General features: G+C 33.5%; 1 protein-coding gene across 1 annotated transcript in view; it reads right to left on the bottom strand.

Moving 5' to 3' along the window:
• Positions 1-10,546, bottom strand: part of LOC113512951 (inositol-trisphosphate 3-kinase B) — a 186,446-nt gene extending 175,900 nt beyond the window's left edge. Inside the window, exon 1 of the mRNA XM_026896921.3 lies at positions 10,391-10,546. The gene's annotated coding sequence lies outside the window, so the exon portion shown is untranslated. The remainder of the gene's footprint in view (positions 1-10,390) is intronic.
• Between the last annotated feature and the right edge of the window lie 8,589 nt (positions 10,547-19,135).

The following is a 19,135-nucleotide window of genomic DNA, read 5'->3' as shown; positions in this document are numbered from 1 at the left end:
TAGATAAAAAAAAAATAACAAACAAACTGGTTTCCATCAAGCGACACTACATGTCCTATTGTTTACAAAACATTATAAGCTAACGGAAACACACAACAGTTTCCCATAGAAAAAAAAATGACACAATAAAGATGGGTATCATGGTGAGAAAGCGTAATGGCGTAGACAACGCTGTGTATAATCTGTCCCAATTTTTTTTAATCCACGTTAATCTTACATGCTTTTTGGCACGACTACGCTAAGATTCTGTCGTATTAATACATATCTTAAGAAACTTCCAAACAAAAGGATTCTCAATTCATATTCCAAATCGACTTCCAAAAAAGGACTACACTTTGATCTTAGCCAAAAGGCCGAGAAGCGATTCCAAAAAAGGACTAATTTCTCATTTCGGTAGTATTTTTTATATGTTAACTCATAAATCCATCCGTTGTAGACCTTTTTGGACAGTTCTTTTTTTTTTTATCTAAAAAGATATATTTACAGATTGATCTCATAGAAATTTTATCAAAATCAGTTTTTCAGTTTAGTTTCTATATCAAAATAAATGTTTTTAAATCAAAATAATTAATTTAGCCACAATTGACGTCAGTTTTTTAGTTGGGAACAATTTTAATTGTTATTTATAGCTGTGTTACATGATTACGTCGTCGATTTCGAAAAATTTCGACAATTGTTTTATAATTTTTTTAAAAGTTTACTTAATTATAATTATTGTCGGTAATGTTCAATATGACATTCGTGCTGAGAATTTTTTGTTCTTATTTTTTTTTTGGAAATAGATCTTTCCTATGAGAAATAGGAAACATCTATTTCCAGTAGTAATAAATAACTCATAAGTTCATACCAGAGGGAGACTTTGTACAAAAGTCGATTGCTTGGGTACCTCTGTCCCATTCGTGTTTCTACCGTGAAGCAGTTGTGTTTGCATGGCTGTGTTTCGGTTTGAAGGGTGGTACATGGCGTGAATTTACAGGGTACAGAGGAATAACACCTGAGTCCTCAGGAATGGCAACGCATGGGAGGTATCGTGGGCGAAACAGTATACTCTGTTATGTCCATGGTACTGCTCATGTCTATAGGCGACGGATACCACTTTCCATCAGGTGGGCCGTCAGCTTGTTTGCCATTCTAAGTTGTATAAAAAAGATTCAAGTTTTCATAACTATCATACACATCATAAACATTAAGATTGTGTTTCACAAAAAAAAACAGCTTTCAATTTAAGCAAAACCAGTTATTTTTATTTAATAACTAAACAACTGAACTGATTTTGATAAAATTTTCATGGGACGAATCTGGAAGTATTTATATTCTTTCAGATAAAAATTTTTTGGGACAAACATAAATAAATAGATCGCCATTTAGCGATAAGGCCGCCCATTGTTGCCCCTTTATCTTGCTTTTATGTAATTAAGTTTATATAATGAATTATTCATTTTGTTTTCGTGCACATTGTTAATCTTTATAATCTGTATCATTCTTTGAAGAGAACAATAAAGAGTTTTTATTTATTCATAAAATAAAAATACAAGCGAAATGACAATCTCCTTTTGTTGTGAAGCAGTTGTGTTTGCATGGCTGTGTTTCGGTTTGAAGGGCGGGAATGGCAGTGAATTTACAGGGTATAGAGGAATAACACTTGAGTCCTCAGGAATGGTAAAAAAATGAATAAATAAATAAAAACCTGCTTACTTACTAGAGAGCGAGGAATTATAATAGCTTTTCTGTTCTTATAACTATAAAATACACACGGAAAAGTATCTTGAAATAATCTCTGTATTGGCACAATCCATTACTCTCATCATTCTTCACGCAATTTCCTATACTTCTTTCAATGTAAATGATCATTTCGCATGTTTATGAAAGGAAAACTTAATGCAAATGTAAGTAGGTATGTACTCAGAGTCATATAAATATACTTACTTAGAGATAAATATTTAGATACACCAGCTTTCACAATAATTTTAGTACTTATGTTATTTTTAATAATGCTTAATTTACCTCATATCTGCTTTATTAGCTACCGACTTCAAAAAGGAGGTTCTCAAGTCGATTTTTTTATGCTTGTTACATCATAACTCCTTCTTATCCAGATAATAAACAAATTTGGAAAAATTATTTTTATATCTATAAAGATACACACTTAGAGATTGGTCCCAAGTCCTATAGCACTTGTAACAATACCGGTTTAGCAGTTTAGTTTTTAATAAAAAGACTTAACATATGATAAAATAACTGATTTTATCACATTCTAATTCCTCATTAGAATTTCAATTCAACATTATAAGTCTTTCATTGAAACACATTCTTAAATTATTTTACATCCAATTTAGCTCTTATTCGGGACTATTAATATATGAATATGATATCATTTGTGAGTGGAGTAGAGCCTACTTTACAATAATTTACAATCAGTAATGTAATGTAAATCTATAAAAATGTTATAACGTTTACTTCTAACTCACTGTTAAATGATGTTTACAATGTAAGGTTGGCAAACTGCGTATTGATAAATTTTTGTATTGTTTTCTTTTTTATGGTTCATTTCTATTTGCAAACTGTTATTGTAACTTATAACAAATAAATAAATATACACTGCTTCAGTCAAAGATATAATTTGCTTTTTATCCTGATAAATTGATATGTTCCGGTCACCCACACCGCGGGTACTTACTGCTTGTCAATTCATACATAAGAGCTTAGTAAATATGTTGACCTTACAAGAGACACGCTCTTTATTCATAAAGGGTCGTATAAGTGAGCGATTTCAAAATTGATAGTTATAACTGAATAACAAAGGTTCAAGATAAACTATCCTTTACTTTAACTATGTTAGTTTAAGTTTTTTAGGAACACCATAAAAATTTTACTCAAAGACGTTAATTAGACTAAGTACAACTCTAGGAGGCCCTTACTTTCCACTGCGGTTTTATAAAAAAATATTTTAAAGAAACAAAGTCACGGGCTCCATTAGCTTAAAGTAAACACAGTATTGTGTTGATTTGAATGAGATGAGACGTACGTCATTCAGTTAACTCGACCTGATGGCTCAATTGAGATAACAGCTTTTTGATGTAACGGATGAAGTGTATTAGTAAAATACTTGAGCAATTGTTTCCTAAATATAGTAAGTACTGGGGGGAAAGGGATTGTTAGTAATGGAGACTGAGAATCCCATTGTTAGCAATATACCCAACCAGGTCGACCTCCTCGCGGTTCTCCCTGGAAACTATCATGGTTGATTCCTGATGAATTCGTCATGATGGGCTAACTGGCCTGTTTTCATTCTCATCTATCACCCTTTACTGGTGCTCCGCCAGCGTATCCCGTTAGCGCGGGCGGGGTTACCATTAAATCCTCCATAAAAAAAAATAGTAAGTACTAGTGTATTTTTATCCACAAGTACAACACAATTTTCAACTGATTTCAAAAAAGGAGAAGGTTCCGATTGTATTTCTTCTTATGTTTATTACCCCGTAACTCCGTAATTTATAAACCGATTTGGAAAAATCTTTTTTTTTTCATCTAAAAGCATACACTTTCAGATTAGTTCCATAGATATTTTAATGAAAATCGGTTCAGTAGTTTATTTTTTAAATAATTGGTTCCGTCACGATTGAAGTAATTTTTTTTGTGAAATCTTTAATTATTCTCGAAGTATTTTATTTAAAACTAGCGACCCGCCCCGGCTTCGCACGGGTGCAATGCTAATACTAAATATACCTACATAATACATAATATAAAAAAATGGATAAAAATTAATGCTGTATTGCTTAAAATCACTTCGTAAATAAGCCATTTATTCCCGTAAAATGTAAAGGATAAAAAATGCTTATTGTGGGTTATCCTTAAGAGATAGACATCGCGGACTTTCTTGTTGACCTTTTTAAGGTGTACAATATTGTAGTACATTATTTTGATTTATCTCGTGGGGTTCAGCCAGCGTTTGCAATGTAAGCGCAAAAAATGTGCTTATTTACGATATCACATTAGAATCCTCTAAATTTGTCAGTGTTTCTCTACAACGTTATGCATATATTATACATATAAACCTTCCTCTTGAATCACTCTATATATTAAAAAAAAACACTTCAAAATCCGTTGCGTAGTTTTAAAGATTTAAGCATACATAGGGATGGACAGACAGCGACAGCAACTTTGTTTAATACTATGTAGTAATTTTGTTCTTCATTCCTTGTTAAGAATATTATAAAGCCAATGAACCAGAAAAACTGAATATTTTCCCCAAAGAAATATCGTCATCAACCTACCCTTATCCCTATTATATAAATTTTGTGGTTGGCGTATTGTGTTTTTTTACACCCAAGATTTTGGCTTTTAATTCCCAAAGAAATATGAGGCGAAAAATATTTTGTACCTCCCATACAAATACCGTGTGAATAGTAAGCTACAAGTATAAACCAAGCGTTAAATAAGTATGAGAAAGTATTTGTATCTTTTTTTCTATCTGTTGATATGTTTCTTGATAAGAAATTAATTTATTGAAAGAACATACTCTTAAATGTATACTAAAATTTCTATTTTTAACTTGTACATATAGTGCAATATTCGCTCACTAAGTAGATTTTAATTTTATACCACGAACTAACGGTAAACGGTCACTGTAGTCTACAGACGCCTGCAACACTAGGGGTTTTCTTTTTTTTTAATGGGTGATAATAGAATGGTAGCCCCACCCGCGTTATCGGTATACACCAGCGGGACACCAGTAAAGGATGATAGATGAGGATGAAGCAGGTCAGTAAGCCCATCGTGATGAATTCAACAAGAATTGTTCACGATGGTTTCCAGGGGGAACCACGTGGAGGTCGACCTAATAAGGCATATTGCTAGCAATGGGGCTGTCAAACTCCATTGCTAACAATCCCTTTTCCCCCAACCGTCCGCTGTTGGACAATGGGCAACAACATAGGTGACAATACGACACTTACAGGAAAGGAAGCGGTGGTCTGTTCTATGCCGAGACCACACGGCGAGGGGTTTAATAAAGAGTTTTAATTCTTACATTAATATTTTTTAATTCCAACCCCTTATTTACATTTTTATTTTACATTTATTCATACTATTTCCTGTATAATGGACTAAAATTAAAGCCAATCACATGTCGGAAGGCCGTTTTCAGTGGGACGGTCCCATTTTCCGTACGTCTGTCACGCACAGCATATAAAATGGAACGAATTGTAAGCGATGCTTCCGTATGCGTTATCTAGCATATTGTATGCCAATTATAAATCAATTAATTTTCGAAAGTGTCCGTTGAAAATTGACGACTTTTTTGTTAGGTAATATACAATATCTGGTTTATTAGTATTCATAAAACGGTTTCGTGTTTGATATATATGTAACACTAGTTGTGACACTCGGCTTTGCGCGCGTGATATAATGGCATTTAATGGTTTCGATTATTGACGCTTATTGAACCCCACGAAGTTGTCATAAGGCAGAACTGGTCAGGGAGGGGTAAAGGGATTGTTAGCAATGGAGTTTGACAGCCCCATTGCTAGCAATATGCCTTATTAGGTCGACATCCACATGGTTCCCCCTAGAAACCATCGTTAACAATTCTTGTTGAATTCGTCACGATGGGCTAACTGACCTACTTCATCCTCATCAATGATCCTTCACTGGTGCCCCGCCGGTGTATACCGATAGCGCGGATGGGGTTACCATTCCATTATCATTCATTAAAAAAACTGGTTAGGGAAAGGGATTGTAGTATAAGGTATATAGTAATAGGTTCGAACACCTTCATTGCTAGCAATATAGTCAGGTCGACTTCCACGCGGTATTCTCTATAAACCATCGTGATTAATTCTTGTGGAATTTATCATGTTGAATTAACTGACCTACTTTTATTCTCACCTATCATCCCTTACTGGTACCCTGCCTACGTATATCGATAGTACAGGCGGAGTTACCAGACTATTTTCACCCATTAAAAAATACTGGTCAGAAATGACAACTATAAAAAAAATTTAGTAGTGATTCTACGATTGTTATAATCTTTGAATGAATGAATGAATGAGTATACTTTATTTGTATTATACAATATAGGAAATAAACAAGACAATTTACAAACATAACGATACAATTGTATAAGTACAGTAAGGCTTTCATTTAAGTCTTTCATAAATTATATAAATTTCGTTCAATTATTAAATTGTGCTTAAGTAATTTTTATTACTTTTTAACTTCTTTACACAATTTGAAGTGGTCATTACACATAAGAACGCATAAAGGGAGACAAATTATTGTTTTGCTTTAAGTCATCAACTGATTAGATATAAACAAGATTATAAGATACCAGAGGGAGACTTTGTACAAAAGTCGATTGCTTGGGTACCTCTGTCCCACTCGTGTTTCAACCCTGAAGCAGTTGTGTTTGCATGGCTGTGTTTCGGTTTGAAGGGCGGGATATGGCGTGAATTTACTGGGTACAGAGGAATAACACCTGAGTCCTCAGGAATGGCAACGCATGGGGAGTATCATTGGCGAAACAGTATACTCTGTTATGTCCATGGTACTGCTCATGTCTATAGGCGACGGTTACCACTTTCCATCAGGTGGGCCGTCAGCTTGTTTGCCATTCTAAGTTGTATAAAAAAAAAAAAAAACTTCCTCAATAGCTCGTAATATCAACCTTAAGTGATAAAGCAACGTACATACAGCTGTATGTTGTATGACTACTTCCTAATAAGTATAGGTAATATGGATACTGATCCGATATCTATATATTGGGTTGTTCTGAATATTAATGGTGGAAAGAGGTCGTCACCCATTTCGATATTTATTTTTTATTTATTCATTTAATAAGGTTCACATACAACTTTTACATTTTACATGCAACTTAATAACACAAAAAATAATTTTGCCTAATGTAAAAATCTTTTACAGGCGAACACCACATGCACTATTATAATATTTAATAAATTATTAACAATATCTGATATCACCCATATCGGTCGGATATCTATTTTAGAATATGTTATATTTTTTTAATATATTCTTTATTAGCCAGTATATAAATATTGTAGCTAAAATATATAGATATTGCTATATATTGCCACCCATACTTCTTAAGAGCGTTAATAAAGAAGTTTGGCAACGTCACAAGCAAAAAAATGACAATTTGTCAAGCAAAAAAATTGACAAAAACAATTAATCAGTTCTCAATGCTTCTAATTGTTTATTAAAAAAGTGCTTTGTTAGCGAATTAAAACGTTAATCATGCAATAATATTCTCACTGTCTCTGAAAATTTGAATTTTGATGGCAAAAATGTATTTGAAAAATTCCGAAGCAAAATATGAGGTTTAGTGGCCGGCAGCACACCTGCAATGCCGTTGGTGTTGTGGGTGATCACGGGCGGCGGTAAACACTTACCATCAGGTGAGCCGCATGCTCGTTTGCCACCTGTGTTGTAAAAAAAAATTACATGCAATGTATTCTATTATTAAAGGTTTAGTTCGCTAGCAGAGCACTTTTTAAACAATCAATCGGAAACATTTAAAATTGTTCATTTGTTTTTGAAAATTGACAGCTAACTGCGACGTTGCCACACTACGGTAAAAGATTATGAACGCTCTTAATTAATCTGATGACATTAAAACTGTGTGGTCTTTTTATTCATACTCAGATTAGATAAGCGCGACATGATTATCACAAAACTGTATCCATGTATATACATACATATATAGCTATACACCTTTACACAAAAGTGAAGTTATCTGCCAAGACGAGCTCTAAGTTCTGCGAGAAACGACAAACATAGTAAATTCGTTAAAAATCTATCCAACTATAATAATAATACATCCTTATCCTAATGTTATAAAAGTAAAAGTGACTTTGTTTGTTAGTTTTTGTTACTTTAAAAGTTTAACCAATTACTATAAAATTTATTATGGATACTATATGGACTGGAGAAGAACTTAGTCTAGCTTCTTTATATCCCGATAATTTTTTTATACCACAGACAGCTCATTGCATATTGTAAACTCAATAAAAATAGTTGTAGTCGCAGATACAAACCAGTATATAAATATTTATTTAAAAAAAATCAAATTTAAAAAATAATAGACCGTTTATATCACTGTTACATAGATGATTTGTCATTTACTAGCTAATTAGAAATTCTGTGACAGATTCAATTTATCGATACTTTCGTAAAACGACTGTCTAATTATGACATAACAATTTGAATGGATTTATTTGTTTTGAATCTGAAAGTGTGTATAAATATCCTATTCTATTAATATTGTAAATGAGAAAGTTTGTAACGATTGATGGATGTTAATTTGTCTTGCACGTAAAAAGTACTGAATGAGATTTGAATAAAATTTTGTATACGACTAGGTTATGTCCTAACTTAGCACATAGTATATTTTATCTATTGATTGACAAACTATGTCTTGACAATTACGAACACAAAACAGTTGAGATTGTTTTTATTTAAAAAAAAACCGACTACGATCGTGACAAAGTTAATTATTTTGATTTAAAAACTAAACTACTAAATCTATTTTGATAAAACTTATTTGAGTCCAAATCAATTTATTACTGACGGAATTATGAGGTAATAAACATAAAAAAATACCGTTCAATTGAGGATCCCTTCTTTTAAGTCGGTTAAAAAATAAATTGTACATGGTATGACACACAACGAGTTAGGTACTACTTCTTTATTTTGGGTCGTACTAACAAAGGAAACAAAGCACCGTCCCAGTACAAGAAGAGTGAAAAACAAAATGAAATAAATAAACTACAAAATACTACAAAATGAAATAATAAACACTAAACTGTCTGAACGAATTAAACAGCTCTTAGAGAGATTTTTGGTAATGGGGACAAACGTCCCCATTGCCAGTTGACGTTGTCAGGTCAACAATCATAATACACCTTAGAAATTATCGTGGTTAATTCCTAATAAATTCATTACGATGAGGTAAGTGACCTGATTACATCTTCACCAATCATTACTTACTAGTACCCAGCAAGGATATAGAATCATCATTCCATTATCATCTATTTTGAAAAAAAAATCGATTCTTATGACATTGAATCCTGCTCAAGAGTAGAATGTTAATACTAGTCAACCGTTGAGAGTAAATAATTCTCTTTTCAGTTTATTGTATTTATGGACCATTATACTGGGTTTTTTTTTATAGGTGAAAATGGTATGGTATGGTACCCGTAGGCGGGGTACGGTAACGGGGTATGCTGGCGGAGCACCAGTGAAAGGTGATAGATGAGAATGAAAACAGACCAGTTAGCCCATCATGATGAATTCATCAGGAATTAACCATGATAGTTTCCAAGGCGAACCGCGGGGAAGACGACCTGGTTGGGTATATTGCTAGCAATGGGATTCTCAGTCTCCATTACTAACAATCCCTTTCCCCCCATATTTCTGGGTTTGCTCATAATGGAATGATCACATGTCGTATCTGTAATAAAAAAAAAAGAAAGCGTGTTTATATTTTTACTCGAATAACTGTACTTACTGAAAATTTCCACAACTTTAACATGTGATCTAGAAAAAAATTATGCAAGTACCTAATACTAAAGTGATAATAGTAACTAGGTATTGTTTACCATAACAAAACATTAGAAGAGATAAACACCATTACGCTTATTGCTCCGCAAGAGCATAGTAAATACCTACAGATTTCAAAAATTATTGTATTTTTCACAATTATTGTATTTTTCTTCTGTAATCCCGATTTGTTGATTCTTTTTTTAATCGAAAGACTTTACTCGTGTCAATGAGATAAAAAGTGGTAATTGTCGTTATAATTATTAATAGCACCATAACAATATAACAAACGCTTTTTGCTCTCCGCTGGAAAATATATTGCTCATCAAAACTCATTTTTCCATACATCAAAACATGGTCCAAAAATTAAAGTCACTCCTACCCGTTTTTAATGGAAAAAAGGGGATTTCTAATAACGCAAACTACCAGCCCCATTGCTAGCAATATCCTCCGTCAGGTCGACTTCCCCGTGGTACGCCCAGAAAAACCATCGTACTGATTTCCAGGTGTATTCATCACGATAGGCAAACTGACCTGCCTTTTCATTTTCAAAATCATCTCTTACTAGTGCCCAGCCAGTGTATACCGTTAGAGCAGGCGGGATTACTATTATCATACATTAAAATAAAAGGTTTTATTTCTTATCGCTTCCAATATTTTTCTGTGTAAATATATATAATACCCAAGGTACCTCTCACCCGTTGCCACGAAACACGAAAATTACATTCAAATATTAATCGTTGCAACAAAACTCTTTCGCATCACAAACGGTAATGCGCTGACCTATGCAATACAACGACCTATATAAATAGACAATGCGTAGGGCCTCACTTACCTCAACTCTGCCGAGAGTGACCGCTATTCCCTGTGTACCGTTAGCACAAACACACACATAAATCACACTATAAAACAATCGAGTAAAGTCAAACAACTGAGTTTGCACCGAACACGACCGGCGAACGCGCGTTACATAGAAAGACTACACTCTTTGAGGGTATTTGAGATAAATGAATCTAGATAATGCAAGGTAAAAGCAAGTGGCGTTAAGGTGGGAGCACACTGTCAGCGCAAAGTAATACCCGCACGGAATTCGCGGTTGACTGATAACGTAAACAACTGTTTTACGGGGCTCTTGAACTTTGCAAGTGCAAGGAGAACAACTGATTCTGATTCAGATCAAACTGTTAAAGATTAGCTGGTAATATTATAAAATGTTGGTGAGATCTAATTTTTATTTGATAACTTTGAAGATAATTAGAATAATATCTACTTTCAATGCGACCATTTTATGGAGTTCAAAGTACGATTACATCGAAAAAGCAACTGGTCAGTCGACATATTAAAAAAATAAATTATTTCTATATTAGGAATTCATAGATTATATCTATTTTCGCTATATATTATGTTCATTGACGTCATTAATTTGAATTTAATGATACACATATTATACTACGATATGTGATATATTATTATTAAAATCAAACAATTTACAAAAAAAAAATATATTTTACATAATATAACAAAATCTTAATGTGTTCATGAATTTAAATATGGAATAATTAGTTTACTGCAATATCTCACTAAGAGAATGTTAATAAAAGAGCCTAGCTGTCCCTTTGCTATCCATATACCCTATTCAATCAACCTCCACGCGGTCCTTCCTGGAAGCAATTGTAATTAATTCACGGTAAATTCATCACTTTAGGCCAACTGATCTAATTTTGTCTTCACTCACCATTCCTCACTAGTAGTCCGCTAGCATATGCCATTAATGCAGGCTTAGGTTTAAAAAAATAACAAAACTTAATCATAATAGATCTATCTTGAAATATATAAGTGTCTGTACATGGATGCACATATAGGAGCGGCATATTCTTAAAGAATAAATAATAATATAAGACTATATATATATATATATATATATATATATATATATATATATATATATATATATATATATATATATATATATATGTAGTCTTATATTATTATTATATATTATATATGTATTTATTTAAATTTGAGAGTACTTTTGTAATAATTTCAACAAAACTTAGTTGATGGTTTATAAGAGACAAGAATTAACACGAACATTTAGGTAAACTATAACAATATAAACACCAGTGTTATCTAGACGTTTTTAGCATGTTAAACTGACCGCGGTCACAAATAAACTTATTAAAATAGTTTACCTAAATTATCACTTTAATTCCCGTGTCTTATAAACCAAAAACTATGCAACGCGTAAGTCTAAAAGTTAATAAAACTTGGTTACTTTTCATGAAGTTCTATTGAAACATACTATAGTGTGTACTTACCACATTATTAGTGGAAACTGCAACGCACAGTGCGGATTCTTTCTCTGCGCCGCGAACGCTGCGCACGAGTGCTCGGTCGATGACTCGCAGACCATGAAAAATGTAGCAAATATCCGAACAAGTCCATTTGATGTTACAGCGAGCCGTGAAAATATAACAAGTTTATATGTTCATACATTACATACATTCTCGCGTATTTCATAGCAACAAACGGTCGTTAAGTATTATTATTATTTCTTGGAAAGAATATCGCACTCCCAGTATTTTTAATGGATGAAAATAGACTGATGCCATCTATGCTGATGTTCAAAAACGGGCTACCAATAGTGATGTGCCGAGTTAGCGATTTTTGGTATTCGAGTAATTTGATATTCGTTGAATAATATAAGATTTTGTCCCACAAGATAACAACGACTTCAGTCGTAGTAAAACCAATTATTTTGATTTATAAACTTAACTACCGAACCGATTTTGATATGATATCTAGGAGACCAGTCCAAAAATATGTCCATTCAAATAAAAAAAAGAATTTTCCAAATCGGATATGAGATAACAAATATAAAAGAAATACAAACGAACTGATAACCTCTTTTTTAAGAGCCGATTGAAAAAAATCGAATCCTAAACCGAGTCTGAGGACTCAGACAAGTATTTGAACTTGTATGGGTAATCTAGCACATTTTTAAACTTGAGTAGATACTTTTTGAATAATTATTTTAAAATTTTGTTTTATAAGGGTTATAAATGTTCAGTAATCTTATAATATTTCCTTCGTTAATTAAGGGAAAATATTAATAAAATTTTGGAACAGAAAAAAGTACCTTATGATAAATATTCGTATACTATTCGAGTGCGATAAATACTCGAAACTTTTATTCGAATTCCGTGTATCCGAATTCTATATATTAAGTATTCGTGTAACTGAGTACCTATTAAATAATAACTTTTTGCCCGCTATTTTGTACGAATAGATTTTAAAAATAGGGAAATCAATAAAATAAATCCATTTCTGGATGTTATGTCCAGACGAAACACACCAGATTTTAAGTTAGATATTCAGAAACACAGCTGTGAAAACCGCATCCAATTTCATGCAGTAGATTCAGCGTGTTGCCGAAACAGGAGACAGACAGACAAATAGATTCACAAAATTTCTAAAAATTATTATTTTGTTATTTATTTGTCTTACCCCTCATATCTTTTTTTTCTTAAATATCTCCCATGTAGAGACATTATCTAGTTAAAATTTTATTATCACTCGACATTTTATAGTCAGCTTGACTCGATAGTCGAGACTCGGCCATCACTAGATATCAATAGAGGATAAAACGATGAGGATAAAGTCGGGTCAATTGACCTGTTGTGATGAATTCCTTAAAAGTTAACCACGATAGTTTCCAGGAAGAACCGCGTACCGAACTACCGAATACCAAACCAACAATACCTTCCTTGCATTTTCAGATTATATATATATATATATATATATATATATATATATATATATATATATATATATATATATATATATATATATATCATCATATTTAGCTTCAGAGATGTTTTAAGAGGGACGCTGCTGCCCATCCCTCGCCCTCCCATAGTCGTCTCTTACGACACCTACGGGAAAGGAAGGATACCTATTCTACACCGGGACCACACGGCCAATGGATAGATGGAATATGGCAGTGAAATTACGTATTACGACGGCATAACACATTAGCCTTATATGCTAGTACCATGTATATTACGAAGTATGCAGTAATGTCTATGGCGTTCTTTATGTCCTTCACTTTCCATAAAGTGGACTATCTACTTTTTTTTACAACACAGGGGGCAAACGAGCATGCGGCTCACCTGATGGTAAGTAACTACCGCCGCCCATGATCACCCACAACACCAGCGGCATTGCAGGTGTGCTGCCGGCCTTTTAAAAAGGAATATACTCTTTTCTTGAAGGTTATGTTGTCGTATCGGTTCGGAAATACTGCTGCTGGAAGTTGATTCCAAAGAATGGTTGTGCGTGGAAGAAAGTGCCTTGAAAAACGCACGGTGGAAGACCGCCACTCGTCCAGATGATTGGGATGAAACTTTAGTTTGTGGCGGGTTGTACGGTGGTGAAAATCAGCAGCAGGTATCAATCCGAACAATTCCTCAGAACACTTCCCATGATAAATTCGGTAGAAGATGCACAGAGATGCAACATCTCTGCGCAGTTTCAGTGGGTCAAGTCGGACAGTAAGTAACTTGTTTGCCATTCAAAATTATATAAGAAATATTGTCATTTATTATTATTTTTTATACACCCGAAAATATACAATAAAAAATTTGACACGTGCAATTACTTTTCGAACAAAACGGCCTTCAATAAAAGTCTTACCATTTATGGTGGCGACGGGTTTCATCACTTACCGTTGCATGTGCAACAGGTGGCATGTTTTATGGTACCTGACTGACCGGGTCCTCTTCGGTGACCTGGCGGACAGACAAAGAGCGCGACTAAAGGTCAATGTGTCTTGAACACAAAGAACACGCCAAAGGATAATTCATTTCACTCACAAAACGATGAGTAAGTATGTATGGTACATGTTACTTACAACATAACATTTTGAATATATGGTTTTTTTTTGATGGGTGAAAATGGTATGGTAACCCCGCCTGCGCTAACGGGATACGCTGACGGAGCACCAGTGAAGGGTGATAGATGAGAATGAAAACAGGCCAGTTAGCCCATCATGATGAATTCATCAGGAATTAACCATGATAGTTTCCAGGGGAACCGCGAGGAGGTCGACCTGGTTGGGTATATTGCTAGCAATGAGATTCTCAGTCTCCATTACTAACAATCCCTTTCCCCCCTTGAATATATGTTTGTAATGTCTGGTTATATGTTTACTTCTCTCTTCTCTTATTTACCTGTGAACTGCGGTGTAAGTTTTACAATAATTAAGGCTTAGCTTTAACCAGTGCGTGTTGCCAGTAATGACTTATGGAACCGAAACATGGTCCTACACGATTGTCCGTATGCAAAAGCTTCAAATTACTCAGCAGGCTATGGAGAGGCTTCTGCTCGGAGTCTCTTTGCGCGATAGAATTCGAATCGAGGATATCCGCAAAAGAACCAAAATAACCGACATGACTGCTAAACTGATTTAATGAAATTTTGTGACTATGTGTTGTTTGCTCAAACTTAGGAAAAGGCGATAGTTTTTATCCCGGTAAATAGTACGGTTTAGACAACATTTTTTAAATTACTAGTGAAAATCTGTACAAAAATCGTTTGCATGGGTACCTCTGTCCCACGTGTGTTCCTACCGCGAAGAAGTTGTATTTGCATGACTGTGTTTCGGTTTGAAGGATAAGATATGACAGTAAAATTATAGGGAACACAGGCATAACACCTTAGTCCCCAGGTTCCCCACAGTTCATGTCAACACATGAAAGGTATCATGGACGATACGGTATACTTTGTTATATCCATGGTACTGTTCATGTCTATAGGCGACTGTTACCTATTTCCATCAGATGGGCTGCCAGCTTGTTTGCTATTGTAAATGTCATAAAAAAATATTTAGCTGTTGTAGAGAACTACAATTTCGTAATACAGTACTTTATAAAAAATAAGGTACATTAGTGTAAAATGTAAAACAGCACACTCTCCATAGTAGTTGCCTTACTCAAGAAGTATGACGAGTTTGGTATGTGCATCCAATGGAACAGTTTGCTAATATAAACTGTATAAAACAGGTATAATAAAAGTACAAAAAACAAGTGTATTTTGCTCTGCTAAACAGCGAGTTTAATATTGCATACAATTGAACGGCGAGATTTTTTTTATACAACTTATAACGGCAAAGAAGCTGAGGGCCCACCTGATGGAAAATAACAACCGTCGCGTATAAACATGAACAGTACCATGGACATAGCAGCGTATACTTTGTCGCTTGTGATACACCTCATGCGTTCTTTCCTGAAAAGTAAGGTGTTATGTCTAACTGCGGTTGCCAACCCGTCTGCCAAACGTAGCAACTACTGACAAAACCCCCCAATAGAGGGAAGCCTATGTTCAGCAGTAGGCAATTAACTGCTGATATGATATCGTATAATGACGATGATGATGGTATAGTATATAGTAAGTAAAATAAATTTATATAGATTTAGTTAATATTGGTATTTACAATAAAGATTTCACTGTGATATTAAATTGAAATTTTAATTTTAACAAGTTTAGAGAACGACGCATCAGAATCGACCCCATTAGCTTTACATAATGCTCTGCATAATATATCGTGCTATATTGTCCACATATACGAGTATTGGTGACGTAATAAAAAAATATATTATAGTTCCATATGTGATAAGCTTTATTAGATTGTGGGATTCTCTTAATATTTTGTAATATTCCCCAATTCCCTGTCAAGAAGGGAAAAGGATTGTTAAGAATAGGGTCTAAAATACCAATTGCTAGCAATATACTCTATCAGGTCTACCTCCACGCAGTTCCCCCTGGAAACCATCGTGATTAATTCTTGTGGAATTCGTCACAACGGACCAACGGGTTAACTGACCTGGGCCTCTAGACAAGTGGCAAGCAAATTCGTCGATGGAATCGACATCGCTAGCGAGTCCGTGAGTTGGAATGAGCGTTGCTATCTCATTCTATCTCACGGACTCGCTAGCAATGTCATTTCCATCGACGAATTCGTTTGCCACTTATCTAGAGGCCCTGCTTCATTCTCTCTTGTCATCCCTCACTGATGCTCCGCCAGCGTAAACTAAAAGCGCAGACTGGGTTACTATTCCATTATTGCCCATAAAAAAAACCCTCTGTTGGGAATTCCCTCATATATTACGTACATACTATTATATCGATACATTAGCGCAGTAGTTTAGTCATATTTGCCTAGCTATAAACCACTACAAAGAAATAATGAAAGTCTTTAAACTATGTTGAGGCTGTGACGGCACAACTGACGTAAAGTTGCATAAATCATCAGAAATCATATGGTTTTGTTCAGGATATCGATGGACTAGGAATCCGCCCAACTTCATACGGATAGATAGAAAAATAAATTAATATTGTATATTATCTTTAAAAGCCTGACTTTTGATACATTACCGTTACATTATTTTAATTTTCATGGGGATCCATGTTTTTAGTTAAAAAAATATATATAACTTTTGTTACGCGCTAATAATACAGTTTTCTATAGGTGAATGATTTTTAACATCGATTGAATTGTTCTTGAGTTTATTTATTACAAATGAATATACAAAAAAAAATCCTCTTTATACATAATATTATGAGAAAAGCAAGACCTTTCCAGCTATAACAATTTATGGAAGAAGCCTATGTTCGACAACTGACAAAAACTTTCTGATATGACGATACTGATGCTAATTAATAAGCTAATATCATAAATGTAAAAATTCATAAAGATGTTTGAGTATTTGTTACTCAATCACGCTTAAATGGCTGTACGGATTTGTATGAAAGATACAGTTTATATAATGATACAAAAGAATATATTATATACCGATTCACGCGGGCAAAGCCGCTAATTAGCCAATTATACAGCTAATTATAATATATAAATATAAATACAGCTAATTATATCATAAGTCTTATTCAAATATACTTACGCGTATCGTTTTTTTAATTTATTAAAGAACCTTTGTCTTGTTGTTGTTTGTTGATTTGAAGGGTGGGATATGGCGTGAATTTACAGGGTACAGATGAATAACACCTGAGTCCTCAGGAGTGGCAACGCATGGGGGGTATCATGGGCGAAACAGTACACTCTGTTATGTCCATGGTACTGCTCATGTCTATAGGCGACGGTTACCACTTTTCATTAGGTGGGCCATCAGCTTGTTTGCCATTCTAAGTTGTATAAAAAAAAGGTAAAGATGAAAGCAGGTCAGTTAGCCAATCGTGATGAATTTCATAAGAATAAGCATGGTAATTTCCAGGGAAGAACTGCGTATATATATATATATATATATATATATATATATATATATATATATATATATATATATATATATATATATATATATATATATATATAATTTCATTTATTTCAGATACTCTACGTACTTTCCATCCTCCATAATAAAACAGCTTATTTTTACTGTTATATTGACACATTCAAAGTAGCAATAACATGTAAAATTCCACAAGCAGAATCTTTCTATTGGTACGGTTATCTTCTGTCAACAAGAAACACGATACACGTGCCTCTATAGACATGGAAGATTGCCTACAGTTATTTCCCATAATAAATATATGTAGGTTGACGATCTCTTATGTATCAATTAAGTTATTTTTAATTTATCTGTTAAGCTACGGTAATTGAATTTGCAAAAACTACATGCTAGTCTTCTCTCTTTGCATGACCTATATTCCTATAACATATTTTAAATTACAAGTTTATCCTATTAATATAATAAATGCAAATACTTATAACGATGGATGCTTTTTCATGCAAAAACTACTGAAGTGATTTGAATTAAATATAGTACACAGCTAGGTTATATTCACACATATATATATATATATATATATATATATATATATATATATATATATATATATATATATATATATATATATATATATATATATATATATAATCCATTACAAATAAACAATCGAAATTTTGTTCTTTATATTTAATATTATTATAGTATCTATGGCATAAATATTATATATTATATGTATTGTCATTCTTGAGACCTAAAATGTTATGTCTCCAAACCTTCTTAGGTTCAAGGAATTCCAGAAATCTTTGCTCCAAACATGTACATTTCAGGACACACCGAAACATGCAGGCACAACTGCTTCACAGAAGAAACAAGAGTGAAACCGAGGTATGTATAAATACAATATAGTATGTAGACGACTTTTCAACCTACTTCAGAAAGAAGAAGGTTCTCAATTTCTCAAATTCTCAATTCGGCTGAATTATTTATGTTTGTTATCTGATAACTCCAGCTCTAAGCCGAAATTGAAAATTATTTTTTTATCTGTAGGAATATACTTACAAATTGGTCCTATAGAAATTTTATCCAAATCGGTTTAGTTTTAATCAGTAGTTTAGTTTTTAGATTAAAATAACTGCTTTTACCATAATCAAAGTCGATTTTTTTGTAATAATCTTTAATAATGGAAAGTCTCCCTCTGGTAGGTATTTCTTTTTATAAATAGCAAATTATGTTTTGCAACACTATATACTAATATGTGGAGCATCGTTCAACCTCGA

This window comes from Galleria mellonella, unplaced genomic scaffold, assembly GCF_026898425.1.
Source record: "Galleria mellonella isolate WM207_F2 unplaced genomic scaffold, CSIRO_AGI_GalMel_v1 utg21, whole genome shotgun sequence".
Lineage (NCBI taxonomy): Eukaryota > Metazoa > Arthropoda > Insecta > Lepidoptera > Pyralidae > Galleria > Galleria mellonella.
Note: the sequence above shows the minus strand (reverse complement) of the source record. Positions and strands in the feature narration are given on the sequence as shown.